We start from the raw sequence: 11683 nt of genomic DNA, 5'->3' as shown, positions 1-11683 counted from the left end.
ATGTAGAGGATGTTTATATAGGGCCACTGGCCCTAGACCTTCAATTAATGGCATCCACTATTGTGAACCAAATCTTAATGATCTCTCCTTTACTAGTCATGACTTTGCACTTATTAAAATCATGCGGAGTGGATGAATGAATTCATATGACAAGGTAGATTTTCACAAATAAAACCCATGGCTGAATTTCTTTAAGGAGTTACCCCTTGGATATTAAACATGTGATGTATTTTTCAAAAACTTAATATGAGAAAATCTCTGTGACCTGGCGTTGGGCAAAAGAGTCCTTACTAAGGACAACAAAAGCAAAGTCCATGAAAGAAAAAATTGGTAAATAGAACATTATCAAAATGGAAAACTTCAGCTCTGTGAAAGACAATGTTAAGAGAGTAAAAAGAAAGCCTAGAGAATAGGAGAAAATATTATACAAATCACATGTCCATCAAAGAACTCATATTTAGGATATATAAGACCTTAAAAACACACAGCCTAACTTAAAAATGGGCAAAAGACTTGAACAGACATATCACCAAAGAGGACATACGGAGGACAGAGAAGCACATTAAAAGATGTTCAGCATTATTAGGCATTAGGGAAAAGCAAATTAAAGCCATAATGAGATACAATTATATACCTATCATAATGGCTAAAATAAAAATACTGACAGTATCGAGTACTGAAAAGAATACGGAGCGACTGAAACTTTCCCATGGGAATAAACATGGGAATAAAACATGGTTCAACTACTTTGGAAGGCAATTTGGTGGTTTCTTATGAAGTTAAACCTACAGTTACGACATGACCCAGCAATTCCACTCCTGAGAAATGAAATGAAATGAAATGTTCACATACAACCTGTCCACATATTTACAGCAGCTCTGATCGTAATCATCCCCACCTGGAAGCAATTCTGATGTCGTTCAGCAGCTACATGGGTATACGAACTGGGGTCTATCTGTACCGTGTGCTAAAACTCAGTAAGAAAAAAGAAGATTCTCACAGGGATCATGCTGAGTGAAAGAACCCAGTCTCCAAAGGTTACCTATTGTAGGATTCCCTTTGTGTAGGGATTAGGGGAGGAGGAAAGTTTGTCAGTAAAGAAGAAGCACCAAGGAGTTTTTTGGGGGTGACGGAACTGCTCCATATGCTGATTATGGGGATGGTTACCTGTGGTTACATGAATGTACACATGTGTTAAGATGCATAGAACTGTAAATCAAAAAAATCAACCTTCTGGTATGATCATTGAAAAGCCCTTTTCATCATGTAGAGTGAGGTTGTGTTCATTTGGGTATTTTCCTACCCTGTAGACCTATCCCATCCAATATAGTAGCCACTAGTCACGTACGCTAGTCCCAGTTGAGGCGTGGGTAGGGATCAAGTGTACACCAGATTTTGATTACTTATACCAAAAAAAAAAAAAAAAAAAAAAAAGGACATGCATAATGGCGCCTGGGTGGCTCAGTGGGTTAAGCCTCTGCCTTCAGCTTGGGTCATGACCCCAGAGTCCTGGGATCGAGCCCCACATCAAGCTCTCTGCTCAGCGGGGAACCTGCTTCCCCGCTTCTCTCTCTGCCTGCTTGTGATCTCCGCCTGTCAAAAAAAAAATAAAATCATAAAAAAAAGGACATGCATAAAAAATAAAATTTTTTATGTTGATTACATCTGGAAGTAGTACTATTTTGGATAGATTTGGTTAAATAAAACATTATTAATTAATTTCACCTCTTTCTTCTTACTTTTGAAAAATGTGGTTACTCGAAAATTCTAATTACAATATGTAGCTGGAGTTGGTGATATTTCTGTCAAATAGTGCTGCTCCAGATGACACAATCAGGGAGGAATGGGGAGGCCTGGATTTTTCTCTCTTCATCTGATTCGGCAGGTGCAGGATTGCCTCATTCAGGGCTGAACAAGACGCACCCACGTTCCTGCGTTTGGGGTCCTACTCACCCTCCCCAGTCTGTCTGAGAGGGGAATGACCCTCTTTACATCAGCTTCATTTCCTGTCTGTCTGGCTTCTGCTAAGCTTTAGAGGAGAAGCAGGTGAGGCCAGGGTGAGACAGGGTTTATCAGAGGTGGGCGTCAAGTGAGGGGTCAGGTGCAGGAGAACATTGGGTTTTTGTTAGACTTGAGTTTGAATTCCATTTTAGCCACTAGTTAGCCATGTAGCCCTTGATCTTTCTTGTTCCCAGTTTCTTCATGTGCAGGAGAGAAAAACCGTGCCTGGAGGGGTTTCCCTGCCTGCGAGGCTGGGGTGAGGGTGGACAGGAGAGAGCGTGGAATGCACCCAGAGGGCCTTTCGGGTGGTGGGCCTTCTGCTCTGGTCCTGCTGCTATCCCATGTTGGGCTCTGGTCTCCCTGGATCCCTCTCCCCTTTTCTCTCCCCCTCAGTGAACCCCGTAGCGCTCTGCCCAACTTTTCTCCCTGATTCAGCACTGAGAAATGCCAAGGCAAGCGTTCCCGTGAAGCTGCTTGTCAGCAAACACCCACTCCTGCCTCCGCTCCCCCCATGTGTCAGCGACGGGTTTGGACTCCGCGAGGCCCAGGGCCCTGCCAGCTCCACGGCTGACTCACACCCACCCTGCTGCACAGAGACCTCAGGGCTGAGCTCCGACCTGTGAGATTAGAAATTGGAGACTCCTGAACACTGTAACAATCCAAGCCGGGGAGAAGCCCTCCAACTATCTACAGGGTTTCCTGTCATATCCCTGGCTTCAGTTTCAAAGACACAAAAGCCTTGGGTTCAAACATTTGTGCATGTTCTGTCTTTCTCACGTTTTCTCCTTTGCCTTTAGTTTCAATGGCGCTGCTGCTAGTTCATCTCGTTGCCTGCCTCCTAGGGCTCAGTGTTGGCGTTGGATGGTAGGTAGGTACGGTGGAGCCTTATTGGCCGCATAGCTTTTGATCAGAGGAGCTTTATGAAGTACCTGTTTGGGCAAGGCACTGTAAGGGGCTCTGCAGAAGGGAAGTCAGGCGGATAGGAGGTCTCTTGGGGCTTGCACACATGGTGGTTGTCGTTGCTACCTGGTAGGGCTAATCTGATCACCAGGACTTTGAGAGCTGTAAGGTTCTGTCGGATCCCAAGATCAGAGGGCCGTGTGGCTTGAGGACCTCAGAATTAGGCCTGGTGCGGGGAACATCAGGCCATCAAAAGAGGCCCTCTTTGGTGATGGGGGAGTGTGGTCTGGTGGTCTAACCCATGGGTTTGGACATTGGGGAGCCATGGTTTGCATCTGTTCCCTTGCACCGAGGAGTCCCCCAGCTACAGAGCCTGATCTGTGTAGGCCTCAGTGTCTCGGCTGACCCCTGGGGTCACAATACCAGCCTCACGGCTCGGCTCGTGGGACACCTGCCCTTTACTGAGCGGCTGCCGTGTGCTGTGAACCGCGCTGAGTGCTTTCCAGGTGTTTTCAAAATCTGTTCTCTAACAACCCCGTGTAACAGGTATCGGTTTTAGTCTGCATTTTGCAGGTGAGGAAATTGAGGCTGACCAGAGTTAAAGAATATGCCCAGATATAAATTCTAGTACCCCGCCCCCCACGCCACCTGGCCCAGCCTCCTCCATGTGGATGCTTGGGTGCAGGCAGGGCAGGGGGCTCCTGGAGCATGTTGGGTAGGGGCACGGGCGGCGGAGAGCCCTCCCCTGGGAAGCTGAGACCAGGCAGGGGCTGGGACTGCGCGTGAGCAAAGGCTCTAGGCTCTAAGCGGGCTCCACTCTTCCATCCAGCTTTACGTGCAAAACACACACTCAAGGTAGAATCGGAGAACTTCAAGATGGTGACTACCGAGCATCAGACACCAAGCGCAGCAGGGCCCCTGAGGGCTGGGCCTGCGGGACTGCACTGGGCAAATGGTCACCAAGCTGCCGCTATTTTAAATGCTTCTGATGGCATAAACTTTTCTAAGCGAGAAGCAAATGTCTGTGCATGCGTGTGTGTGTGTGTCTTGCCATGTATTGGGTTTCCTAAACTGGGAGTGAACTCAACTATGTGTGTGTGTATCTTCGAACACCCAATAGCAGCTCAACCCGTGTGACTCGGGGCAAATGAGGGCGGTGTCTGGCCGCGTAAGACACGGAGTCTCAGCTGTCCATTCGGTGGCCACCCTGAGGACTCGTGAGCACACTGCCCGGTGTGGACAGTGTTCAGTTCATACCTTCCTTGGGAGGGAGAAAAGTGCTGTGGCCTCTGTTCCAAGGACTTCAAATACTTGGGGCTCTTGACCAAGCTCCTACCTCTGCAACTTTCTTGCCATTTGACCTTGGGCCAGCTACTTACCTTGTTGGGGGCTAACTGTAACATCGGCCTATGGTACCCAAATCCTCTGACCCTTTGGGGATTATAGTGACCAGGGGCTGAAGAGCTTCCCGTGCGGTGCCTGGCGGATATTGATATTCAGTAGATGTTGACAGCTGTCATTGTTCCTGAGTTTAAAGACAGCAACAGAACTTAAGAATTGTGCGTTTGTGTGTGTGTGTCGGGGGGTGGGGGTGGTTAATTATCAAACTGGAATGGTACTGGGTATAAGATGAATGAATGAATGCTGAGAATTTTTCTTAGTACTTTATTATCTAATAATAATGCTGGAGATGTGTTCATCATTTTATAATCCCCAACGCACCTTCTTACAGATAATTGCATTCTAGCCCCACAGTAGTCCTGCAAAATAAGGGGGCAAGACATTTATGATCCTGTTTCACAGACTGAGAAACTAGAGGCCCAGAGATTAATGGCCACTCCTTTACACAACAGCCATTTAATGGGCACTGACTGTGTGCAAGGCACTATGTTAGATTTGGGGATAAAAATGAGTAAGAGTATTTTCCCCCTGCCCTTTTGAAGAAATTATTGTGAGTCAGGGTGGCTAGAAGATGCTCACAGGGGGATGCTGACATTAGGGTAATGCATCTGTCAGGATAAATCAGGATAAAACAGTAACAAGAAAATTTCTGTGGTTTAAAAAAATGAAGGTTTATTTCTCATTCCTGCTATTGGTCCATCATGGGTCAGCTAGTGGCCCTGCTCCCCCTAATTTCACTCCAGACTGGACAGGTCGAGCACTTGCAGGTTGGAACATTGCTGGTAGCTGTGGCAGAGGAAACAGATCTGGAATTGGGAGGGTCTCCCACCAGCAGTCAGATTTCTCCGCTCGTGGGCCAGACTTTTAATGGGGTCTCACCCAACCACAGGGGTAGGGCAGGAAGTCAAATTCCACAATGTGCCCAGAAGGCAGAGAGCTGGATCTATTTGGTGGACCAATGAATAACTACTCCAGCTGGGGAGGCTCTGAAGGATATGTAGAAATCAGGTGAATATTGGCCGGCTGGGTTTGGTGGGGAGAATAGAAGGGTGAGGAAAATTAATTGGGGGCCTTGAAGAGATGGCGGCTGGTGGGGGGTGTGGGGAGAGGGAAAACCATGGGAGAGACAGGAGGCAGAAATGGGCCAGGCACTGGGGGCAGGACCAGTGAGTCTGCCAGTCTGGCTGGAAGAATGCAATTCAAGAGACTCAGCTCCCATTGTGTTTTAAGCGCCAGGGATACAAAGAAGGAAAAGCATGGTGCCTATCTTTGAACAGCCTGTGTCCAGTAGGAGAGCTAGATTTTGTACATAGAATAAAAGGAATCAAATATAAGAATAGCCAGGGTTTATGCTTGCCAGGTACTCTTTCAGGATCTGTAACGTATTCGAACTCACGTTATCATCCTTGGAGCTTAACGAGATACATGCTTTATGATTCCCATTTTATGGGTGACAAAACAGAGGCATGGGATGGCTAATGGAGAGCAGAGGTGGGCTTCAAATCCAGGCACTCTCTGGCCAGTTTCTGTGCTCGTCATCCTAAAGCTTCACTCTACTGTTTTTGTTTGATAACTTGCGAGTTGGGGCTGTGCCTGTAATTTTGGATGGCAAGTAGTTTTGCCTGGAGATCCAAAATGATAGATTGTTATTGGCTGCTTGACGCACCATGTTGGGACAGTTTCCAAGACCAAGCTGGGACTCAGGGAGGAGAGAATGATGTGATTAATTAGTAATGCCTGCCTTGGCGTGAGAGGTGGTATTATCAGCACGATACGTTTGGTGCCCCTGGTCTGTCTAATGCCCAGAGCAAAGTGGATTTCATCCATTTATTAACAGATAAAGTAAAAACCAAACGACTAATTCACTGACTGTTTGCTTTACTTTTCAATCTGTTTTCTTACTTCAAGGCTCCGTCACATTTATGGCAGCCTTAGGTATTCCTTGTTTGAATAGTTAGCTTTCCTTCCTGCGGATTAATGTCTAAAATATCAAAACTGTAACCCCTCGGGCAAACAGAGCACCTTAATTGTCAAAACAACAAAAATATCAGCTACGGTCCATGTTCAATGCATCGCTCCCTGGGTGGGGTCATCAGCTGGGAGGGCCTGACCATGATGATAATTAAGAAAGGATTCTAATTGCTGAATCTGATCACTGTGCAAGGAAGACACCATCACCTGACTTCGGGGAGCCAGCCATGAGAAAACCCAGCTGTAGCATGCATCGTTAGTGGAATTTCCTGCCTGGAAGTGTTGTAAGGCATTTACCTCCTCAAGGAAGGTTCTAGAAACATGGTCTCCCTGCACCCCCAGTCCCCCCATCTCTTTTCTTCTATCTATGCCCCGACTTTCTTTTCCTTCATATCATTCCCTATACGTTCCTAGGAAGGAATCCCAAATCCAGTTGCAAGGAGATACAGATAGAACTCGGAGCTCAGGGCCCAGATGATAAATAGGTTTCCTCTCCTGGGCCAGCTCTGATCAATTGCTTGTGGCTACCGAAATGCTGAGTTGAGAGGGTTTGCAATGGAGGCAGCCTGAAAGCATACAGGGATTTATTAGTGATGTCTGCTAGGAGTGTGGGCTAGGGACCATAATTTGTGTAAGCTTCCACTGGCTTTGCCAAGATGGAAAGCCTGCACTGTTCCTGCAGCTGTGATGTTAATGAACAAGCTTGCCGTTTGATCTGAGATGCTAGTTCAAGTCCTGTCTCTTCTCTCTCAGTGTGAATCTTGGATATGTCATTTACCGTCTCTCAGTCTTAATAAAATTCGAGTAAAAATACTCCTTCTTATGGAGTGTTTGCAAGTATTGTAGGGATGATGTACATTCATTCAACACATCTTTGTTGAGCATCGTGGGAGGTGCTGGAGGTACAATGGGGGATGCCCTATGCATTGGTTGCTGCCTACGCAGAGCTCCTTGTCCATCGAGGACATGTATTTATTTTCCGTTGCTGTAACAAATTACCACAAATTTAGAAGCTTCAAGCAATATACATTTTTCTATCACACTTTCTGTGGGTCGGGGGTCTATGTGCAGCTTAGCTGGCTTCTGCCCTTGAGGTCTTATAAGGTTGCATTCAAGATGTCTGCTGAGTGGTGTTCTGGAAGCTTGGCTGAGAAAAAAATCTGTTTCTGAGCTCATTGAGCTTGCTGGAGGAGTTTGATTTCTTACCATGGTAAGACTGTAGGCCTTGGTTTTGGCTGGCTGTCAGCTGGGTTCCATCAGGCTACAGAACATCAGCTCCCTGCACCCCCAGCCCCCACTCTTTTCTTGACTTTTCTTTTCTGGGCACCATTTCTAGAAGCCCATAGAAGCTACCCATGGCAGCTAGAGGCCTCTTGTAGTTCCCTGGCCATATGGGCTTCTTCAACACGACCAGTTACTTCATCAAGTCAGAATGCAAAGTCTCCTGCTCCAGTCTGCTGAAAGAGGGTTATGTAACCCAGCATCACCCTGGGGGTAACCTCCGTTCACCTTGCTGTATTCTGTCGATTAGCATGAAGTCACAGGTCCTACTATAATCAAGGGCAGGGGATTATACCAAGGCATGGGCAAAAAGAAGTGGAAGCCACTGGGGGTCACCTTGGGGTATCTCCACTGCAGAGACATACAAATAAGAGCTTGTTTATAAGAGATCATCTATATATATGTAAGGGAGACACATACACAAGAATAACAAAGGTGTCATAATTTCTATGATGAGGGAGATTCTGAGTATAAGAAAGCACATGTGGGGGCACTTAAACAGTTTCAGGGCCATCAGGAACTCCTGGAGGAAGGATTTTTTAAGCCGAGAACAAAAGGATCACTAGGGTTAACCATATCATAGGATACTATCCAGATGCTACTTCTTTTCATGGCCCCAGGCCACCCAGAATTGGAACACGTCTTCAGATAAGATCTTTCCAGCACTACAGTGAGACCCTTTCTGTACTTCCTCTGGGATCTTTTCTTTGTTAACGCATCCCACAGAAAATCAGCTCCTGGGATCAAGTTTTACAAGATGACAAGGAGATGAGTACCAGGCTGAGAGCATGATGGTGGGACAGGAATGGGACTCTAGGGACTCTCTGTTCATCTGGTCAGTTCCCGCTGATTCTCCCTTGGAAGGAAGGGAAGCTGATGAAGGTTCTAAGACAGAATGAGGAAACAAACCACTGTCTGTTTCAGATTGGGCCAATGGTTGAAGAGCCTAAGCTTACCCATTCCGCATAGATCTTTTTAGAAATAACGAGAACATTGATTGTTGCCGTCCAAAGTCAGGTCCCAATTTGTTAACTTTTAATAGGCATTACTTGCTGTTATTGAGAATAATGCATCATAGTTTTGAATATTTGCCGTGTGACAGGCGCCGACTAAGCCCTAAGTGCTTGAGGTGCATTTTCTGTATCAAAGAGAAGCTTCCAGGGTGCCTGGGTGGCTCAGTCGGTTAAGAGTCTGCCTTCAGCTCAGGTTATGATCCCAGGTCCTAGGATCGACCCCTGCATTGGGCTTCTTGCGCAGGGTGGACTCTACTTCTGCCCCTCCCCTCCCCCTTCTCCTACTTTTCCCCTGTCCCCTCCATGTATATGGACTCCCTTTCTCTCTCATAAATAAGTAAAATCTTTATTTAAAAACAAGGAGAAGTTTCCTCCATGTCTTGTAACACATGAAATGCTGGTGGAAAGATTGTCTTGCCTTTTCCTTGCTGCCTGTTCAAGCTTTTCTCACCCTGCGTGCTCCATCTCAAGTCCTACCTCTTCTAAGAAACTGGTCATGAGCACTCCAGGGCCTGTCATCCCTCCACCAAGCTGATCACCTCGTCATCCTCTGTCTTCCAGCACTTGGAACAGGAGTCCAAGCATTTTGGTGCTCTGACTCACCTGTCCCTTTCTAGCTACACTTCTACCTTATGATCTACCCCCCAGATAGTCTGACCACCATCAGTCTGGTCTCTGTCTGCAATTCTTGTCTCCCTCTGCTCCATCCTGGGCAGTGCAGACAACTGGATTTTCTCAAGTTCAGACTTGCTTGTGTCACTTTATTACTCACAAACTTCCAGGACAGGACTGTGCACACGGCTCCCGGGAAGTAGGGCTCAGCATAGTGTGGTGCAGCTCAGGGGACCAGGTCTCAGAGGCGAAGGACAAGCTTTTTGAGAGAGCAGTGGCGGTAGCGCCCCTCGGAGAATGAATTTATGTATGATGATGAAAACACTTGCAAATGGCTTCTGCGCCCCACCGAGCACAGACCTCAAGTGGTGGTCCTCTGTGGTTCTGGGCTAGGAAATCTGGCTGATAAATTAACTGAGGTCCAAAGCTTTGTCTACAGTGAGATACCAAACTTTCCCCAAAATACAGTGCCGAGTGCTGCTGGTCAGCTGGTGTTTGGGCTCCCGAATGGCAGAGCCTGTGTGATGGTGCAGGACAGGTTTCCCACGCACGAAGCCTACTCGATCTTGAAGGTGACATTCCCAGTGAGGTTGTTCTTCCTTATGGGTGTGGACACCCTAGTGGTCACCATTGCGGGGGGAGGACTCGACCCCGAGTTTGAGGTTGGAGATACCATGCTGATCTGTGGTCAGGGCAACCTAACTGGCTTCAGTGGTTTGAACCCTCTTAGAGGGCCCAAGGCTTGAAAGGTTTGGAGTTCGTGTCCCTGCCATGTCCGATGCCTATGAGGCAGAAGGCACACAGTGCCTGGAAACAGATGGGGAGCAGAGGGAGCAAAAGGAAGGCACCTGCGAAAGGAAGGGCAGGCCTCACCTTCGAGCCTGTGGCAGCGCGTTGGCTGCTGCGGAGCCGGGGGCAGATGCTGTTGGCATGAACACAGGTACCAGCAGTCGAAGCTGGCAAGGCACTGTGGACTTCGAGTCTTTGGCTTCTCCCTCATCGCTAACAAAGTCGTCCTGGATTACGACACCAAGAAGGTCAACCAGGAGGAAGTACTAGAGGCCGGGAAACAAGCTACCCACAAATTGGAACAGTTTGTCTCCTTTCTTATGACCACTATTCTGCTGCCTGCCAAAGCCAGTTAACCTGCCCTAGAGTGGTCTGGCCTCTCTCTAATGGGATCTAGTAGCTCCTACCTACTTTGGGTCACACGCCTCTGCCCTTCAGTCATAGGAGAAAGGACAGGAAGATCCCTTTCCTTCACCTTCCCTGTTTCTCCCACCAGACCTTTTTGCACCGGCTCTTCTTTTGCTCAGTTGTCTCAAGGCAGTTATCACCCCTTGTTCCTCCCCAAGACCTGGAGCCAAAGCCCTGCCATGTATAAGGGCTCTTGAACTTGGCACAGTAGCTACTGCTGTCCTTTGGATACAATGCTTTCATATTCCTGGGGACTCAATTCTGCATCCTCCTAAGCACTCGAGCCCATACAAGGGCCAACCCAGTCCAATACCTCTTGGACTTTAGTACTACCAAATTTTGAGAATAACAAGAAAGATGGAAATCCCCCCACCCAAAACAAAACACTTCCAATGCCTCATCTTTAATCCACACCAATTTCTTTTTTTTCTCCCCCCTTTCTTTAGTGATCTCTACCCCCAATTGTGGGGTTTGAACTCATGATCCTGAGTTCAAGAGTCACATGCTCTACCGACTGGACCAGCCTGGTGTCCTTAATCCACACCAGTTTCACCTCCAGCAATTTATCCCAGACATATTTGCCCATGTGTGAAATGATGCTCACCCCGCATACCGAGGGCTGGCTCCCTAGCTGTGCCCGCCTGCACACTCATCAGTCAGGTTAATAAGGTCTGGTACATTCGTAACTGTGGTTTTTAAGCCTGGTTGCACATTCAGGTCACCTGGGTGTGGTGTATTAGGATGATCGCAAATTCTCTGCTACTTCTCCTATTGAGAAGTAGAGTCTCATTCCCCTTCTCTTAAATAGGCATAGTCTCTTGTTTAGGGACTTGCCTGACCAATAGAAGGAGATCAAGTAGATAGCCTGAGACCACGAAGGCTAAGTTATAAGAAGCTTTGTAGCTCCTGCATTGGCCTCTCGGAACTCAAGCTCTGGGATGAGCCCACTGCTATGTAAGGAGTCTGACTATGCTGAGGTCACCATATTGTGAGGAGGCCCAGGTTAGCTGCATGAAAGGGGGTAGGCTCGGGGGGGAAAGAGAGAGAGAGAGAGAGAGAGAGAGAGAGAGAGTTTTATTCAGCCCCAGCCCAGGCACTAGGCATGTGAGCCAGGAAGCTTTTTTTGCATATTTCGGCTTCTGCAAATATGATGTGGGCAGTAACTGAGGTTTCCTGCTGATGTCAGACTCAAGGCCCCAGACCCGTGGCTCCAATCAAACCATTCCTACCATCTCCCAGCCATCCAGACCACCCCACTACTCCCAGTCACTGTGGAGCAGAGAAAAGCTATCCCCACGGTGCTCTAC

General features: G+C 47.6%; 1 pseudogene; it reads left to right on the top strand.

The window, feature by feature from the left end:
* The first annotated feature begins 5003 nt into the window (after positions 1 to 5003).
* LOC132014592 (purine nucleoside phosphorylase-like) lies at positions 5004 to 10324 on the top strand (annotated as a pseudogene).
* The last annotated feature ends 1359 nt before the right edge of the window (positions 10325 to 11683 follow it).

The sequence above is a fragment of the Mustela nigripes genome, chromosome 3 (assembly GCF_022355385.1).
Source record: "Mustela nigripes isolate SB6536 chromosome 3, MUSNIG.SB6536, whole genome shotgun sequence".
Taxonomy (NCBI): Eukaryota; Metazoa; Chordata; class Mammalia; order Carnivora; family Mustelidae; genus Mustela; species Mustela nigripes.
The sequence above is the reverse complement of the archived record's forward strand: the minus strand, read 5'-3'. Positions and strand labels throughout refer to the sequence as shown.